The sequence below is a fragment of the Ursus maritimus genome, unplaced genomic scaffold, assembly GCF_017311325.1.
Source record: "Ursus maritimus isolate PB19 unplaced genomic scaffold, ASM1731132v1 scaffold_33, whole genome shotgun sequence".
Lineage (NCBI taxonomy): Eukaryota > Metazoa > Chordata > Mammalia > Carnivora > Ursidae > Ursus > Ursus maritimus.
In genome coordinates, this window is record NW_024425897.1 from 7,307,179 (window position 1) to 7,312,953 (window position 5,775).

A 5,775-nucleotide genomic window follows, 5' to 3' on the forward strand; every position below is an offset into this window, starting at 1 on the left:
TTCCCTAAACCCCCTGCCCTAGGCCTTGACTTACTAGACCTCTCTGCTTTGCTCCCACCTCTTCTCAGAGCTAACACTGGGCAACAGCCTTACACATTCCTTCTCTGCTTCCTTGGCTCTTGCCTGAGGGCGGGGGTCGTCACCACTCACCCACTGTGTGACTGAGGGCCAATTACCTTCTGCGGGTCTCAGTCTTCTCAGCTGCACAAATGGGATGATTCTCTCTGATCGGCCGGCAGCGATGGAAGCCTGAGTTGGCAACTGTATTTACAGTAACGTGAGCACAATATGTGAGGAATTATCAGGAGGGTCCGGGCTGCCGCGAGGCTGGATTTGTACTGATATCGCCCCATTATGAGGTGTCATGTTGCATTTGCAGGAGGCGGCTGCATGGAATTCCACTCTCTTGCACTGTATGAAATATTCACCCGCCTCCTCTGGAAGGGACGAGGGCTTCCTCCCTGCTTCCTGGCTGCTCCAGCGCCGAGGGAGCCAGGCCCCAGGCTGTGACTAATACAGGATGACACCGGGACCCAGAGCAGAGCCTTGGGCAGGGCACAGAGGGGTGAGGCTGGTGGGTGGTGCAGAATGGGGGGAGGGAGCATGACCCCCCCCTGCAGGGAGTCTCACCGCTCCCCTGCTCTCCAGACACAGAGACACATGGGACTAGAAGGAGTTACAAGAATTGTGCCTTCCCGTCCCCAGTCCAAATTCGTCTGTTGACGTTCTAACCCTCAATGCCCCAGAAGGGGACATTAGAAATGGGGTCATTACAGATATAATTAGTTAAGATGAGGTCATGCTGGCGTAGGGTGGGTCCTTCATCCAATGTGTCTGCTATTCTTACAAGAAAGGGAGCTTCGGAGACAGACACACACACGGGAAGAACTCCATGTGAAGACTGGGATTATGTGGCCACAAGCCAAGGAACCTGCCAGAAGCTTGGAGAGAGGCTTGGAGTGGATCCTTCCATAGAGACTTCGAAGGCAGCGTGACCCTGGTGACACCTTGATTTCAGACTTCCGGCCTCCAGACCTGTGAGCCCATGCATTTCTGTTGTTCTAAGCCCCCCAGTTTGCGGCCCTAGGAAAATAACACAGAAGGGAATTTCCAGGTTGCCAGGGAGTCCGGGGGGTGCCGCATGGACAGGAGCTGGAGGATTGCCCTTCAGGGTCCGCCGGAATGGACTTTGAAAGGAAGGAGTCAGGTGTCAGAATCTGGGCTCTGGATGACAGTGGGTGACTCATCTAACTTCCCTTAGCCTCAGTATTCTGGTCCATAAAATAGGGACAGCGTACTTCCGAGTATTTCTGGGAGATGAAGTGGTAGAACATCCCATGGCTACCCCACCCACCCAAGCGGGCATAGAGACCAGCTGCCTCTCTGTTTTGCCTGCCCATTTCCTCTTGAAGCTCTGAGTGTGTGTGTGATAAAAGCACCGATGAATGTGAATGGGCGAGGGTGATTGAAGATGTGGGGATGTGGCCCACTGTATGAGCCTCCTTCCTGGCCTCCCTCTGCTTCCACAATTGCCTCTTTCCCTCTGTGTCCTCAAAAAGGAAGCAGCTCACACCCTTCCCTGCTTTTTAACTTCTGGTGCCTCTCATTGCACTTGGAGAAAATTCCCAAGGCCCTGGCTTGGCAGACAAGGGCCCACCTGACTCTGGCTCCTTTTCTAACCTCATCTGGGGCCATTCTGCCCTCACCTTCCTCACTCCATCTGGATGGCCTCCTTTCATATCTGCAGACAGACCATCCCTACGGTTACCTTGGGGCCGCCCTGTGCTCATCCTTCGGTCTGGGTATCACGTGGCTGCAAGCTTTCATCCTTTGGGGCTTGAAAAGCTCACCTCGTTCCAGGAGTTCCCCCTGTGTCTCGTAGGTGGGTCGGTTCCCACCCCCACATATTACCCTCTTTCATTACACCTGCTCATTTCCACACCACCCATGGCTCCAATGGCCCTGCCGTGTTTCTACTTACGCCTGTTTGATGAATGCCTCTCATTCTCAGCAGACTGAAAGCTCCGGGGAAGAAAAACCAATGCCTGTTTTATTCTCCGTTGGCCCCTTGGTGCCTGGTAGGTACTCAATAACTGTCTTTTGAATGGTTGGAATGTAAACGTGAGAGTTTGGGTCTGGGGTGTGTGTAAGGTGGGACGTGATGGCATCTCCCAGGGGACGGACGGATGTATCAGATTTGCACTTCTGAGATAACAAATTGGTGAGTGACCAGAATTGTGTCCCCAAAGAAACAATTAAGGAAACCATATGTGCTAAACCTGGCAAGGATTAGATTTGGGGACTGTGAGATGCGGTCCAAGTCCCCACCAAATATGAGGACTGTTCCCGATCATCATTATGTCCCCAGAATCTAGCCCAGCCTGACCCACAATATAAACTTCAGTGAATATGTGCTCAGTGGATGTCTAAGGAGAGAAGAATACTTAAGACAAATGAGGTTCAAGTTGTGGGGACACAGGACTTGTCTCAACCAAAGAAAACCATGTCTCACGTTTGGAGCTGTCCAGAGCTGTCCAGAGCTTGGGGGATAGTGGGTGGCCTTGAAGTCCCTTCCAGCTCTGAGACTTACACTCTGAGATCTTTCCCTGGCTGGGCAGAAATGGACAGAAGACAGAGTAGCTTTCTAGCCCTTTGTAGGGGGTACGGCGCAGGAGAGGTGGAAACAGCCTGGCACTTCCCTCTTTGACCAGAGTCTGGTCCTGTGTGTCTTAGACCTGGTCCCGGAAGCAGAAGGACACTCCTTGAGAAGGACATCATCCCTCCTTCTTCCTCCTTCTGTCCTCTAGTACAAGGCCTGAGCAAGCCTGGTTGCCTGTGTGCTTGCTTAATGATTTCCCCAGGACTCAGAATGCTTGTTATTGAAGTCACAACAAACAATCAGGGGCCTCCTAATTAAAAGCCAGCCTTAGGTCTCTCTGCTTGGAACTGGAGCTTGGCATCACCCATATTCCATATTAAAAAAACCCAAAAAACTAGTTGGCAGAAGCCTTAGTGAGAATGTGGTACTCAGGAAGTCAGGAAAGAGCCACTTTGGAGGGGAAAGAAGAGCCTGGGCATTTTCCCTGAGGTCAACGGGGATTGTCAGGACAGGCTGTACATTCGAAATGACACTCGATTGGCAGCCAAGAATAGCAGAAATAATTTGGACTCAGACAGCTAGGATTTAGGGTCCCTGTTTCTCTGGGTGACCTTGAATGAGTCATTTTATTTCCTTGGGCTTCAGTTTTCTCCTCTGTAAACTGGGGATAGCCATGGTATATACCTCCTACAGTTGCCAGGAGTAAGTAAAGTGGTGAATGCAGAAGGTTCTGGAAGGTCGGCAGCTTGCCTTGTGGGAGGCAAAAGTATATTTCTTATGCTGAGGATCTTACATTCTTGAATTTCTGCTGCTTGGCCCCTGTAGTTGCTTAACAGTGGAGAAATCCCCTTTTGGCCATTTTAAGTGAGAAATGTGGTGATTGATTTCACTCCTTGAAAAAAAAATGGCTTGAGGAATTTCTGATAGTCAGCAGGGGATTGGATGGCTTCAGAATCCATTTGGGTTAATTCCCTCACTTTGAAGGGATGGTACCCGAGAGCCAGAGAGGGAAAGATGCTTGCCCAAGGTCACACAGCCCATGAACGCAGAACCAGGAGTAGGACTCAGTTGTCTGATTTGCCCTCTTACGTTTTCCAGTTGGTCATGGCAGTGTGGCAGGTGGCCATGGTCTAAGCCCTGCTGGGGAGACTAGAAGCAGCCCCCCCGTTCATCACTAAACCCGGGATCCTGGACACAATATTCCACCCAACGCCGGTGTAGGACCATGTCTCAACACAGAAATGTGCATGTAACAAAACCACAGGCTGACAGCCTTGTGTGCACAAACACAGCAATGGGGGAGGTGAAGGGGAAGTAAGTGCTCTCTTGACTTCTGAAAGGAAAACAATTTTCTTTCTTGGTAACTGCAATTACTTGAAAACCATGTCAAAACAACAGTGTTTCCCCAATAGCATCTCTCTGTCTCGTTCTTCCTCTTCCCCCCTCCCTTCCCTGTCCTTCCTTCCTTTCTCACCAGTGTTGTCGAGGGGCAGAAGAAACCACAGGGCCATCGGGAGCAAAGATCTCACCCCCACGCCCTCAGCTGAGCTGATGAGCCTCGCTCCTAATGTGGGTCTCTAACAAGGCATGGCTTTTTGGTTCCGTGGCTTTTATAAGGTGGTGAGCTCCGTACCGATGGATGTTTCGGAGAAGCTCAGATGGCCCTCGTATCTCAGGAACATCCTAGAAAGGTTGTTGGCACGAAGTGAGAGTTGCTGCTCATTCTAATCACAGTCCTTCCAACTTCAAACCTTTCTTGAATAATAAATAGATAATACGACTTAGAAAAACAAAGGATGCGTCCTTCACTAAACCACAGACCACAGTTACTGGCAACTTTGGGGTCGCTGAGTTCCGTGACTGCTGGACAACTGTGTGTGTACCCTAAATCACCCAATTAATGGCCATATACCTGCTGTTTGATCTTGAATGGACTGGAGGAAAGGTCACAGATTCCAGCTCATAGAGACCCTTTTGTTTTAGGTTCTATTCAGCACTGTTTAATTACAGAAACAATGGTTTGAACACATTAATTTATCAATTCAGCAGAAGAATAATTGTGTGAAGGCAAAGTCCCTCCCAGGCCAAGAGAACAGGGGATTGCCCTGTTAATTTCCACTTCCACTTCAACCAAACTTGTTTCAGTTCCTCACTTGGGACCTATTTGGAGTTCGTGTCTCTGTTATTCCTATCTCTAGAAGTCCTGTCTGGTGGGTGTGGCGGGCAATAACCCAAATCATATCTACCCCTTGAGATTCTCAGACCCTCAAGTGCAAAGGACTGACCTCACTTGTCCACAGGGTAAGTGTTCAGGGAGAGAGTGAGGAATGAAAGAACGAATTTTAAAAGGAAAACAGAATTTAAGTTCAATGAGGGCAGGGATTTATGTCTTTTATTTTTAATTTTTTCCTCCTGAACACCCAACATCTAGAACAATGCTTGGTACATAGTAAGTACAGCACATCCTAACCCTTTCTTGCATGTGGGGGCGGTAAGTGAATGAATATGAGAGCAAGGGCTCCCTTTCCTTGTTAATTGTGTGAGCAAGAGAAAGTAATTTATCTTTTTTTTTAATAGATGAGGAATGGAGGCTCAGATGAATGATTTATAAGAAGTTGCTTGGTGAAGTGTAAGATGATACACAAATGTGTATCAGTTACGGATTGATATAATAATGCCTGGGGAAAGTATACGAGAAGGTGCTCGATATCGCTAATCGTCAGAGAAATGCAAATCAAAACCACACTGAGATATCCCTGTACCCCTGTCCGAATGGCTAAAATCAAAACCTCAAGCAACAAGTGTGGGCGAGGATGTGGAGAGAAAGAAACCCCCATGCACTGTTGGTGGGGATGCAAACTTGTGCAGCCATTGTGGAAAACAGGATGGAGGTTCTTAAAAAAATAAATAAAAAAAGAACTACCTTATGATCCAGCAGTTCCACTTCTGAATATTTATCCAAAGAAAATGAAACTGGTATCTCGCCAAGATATCCGCACTCCCATGCTCACTGCAGCATTCGTCACAAGAGCCCAGTCATGGAAACAACTGGCATGTCCATCGATGGATAAATGGATAAAGAAGTTGGAATACTACTCAGCCATGAGAAAGAAGGAGATCCTGCCATTGGCAACGACATGAATAAGCCTCCAGGGCCTGATACCAAGTGAAAGAAG

General features: G+C 48.7%; 1 long non-coding RNA gene across 1 annotated transcript; it reads left to right on the top strand.

The window, feature by feature from the left end:
* Window positions 1-700: 700 nt before the first annotated feature.
* On the top strand, window positions 701-5,385 carry LOC103659233. The gene is made up of 3 exons (XR_567438.2): window positions 701-1,037; window positions 2,012-2,078; window positions 5,177-5,385. It is a non-coding gene; the product is annotated as an uncharacterized LOC103659233 (long non-coding RNA).
* Window positions 5,386-5,775: the final 390 nt, after the last annotated feature.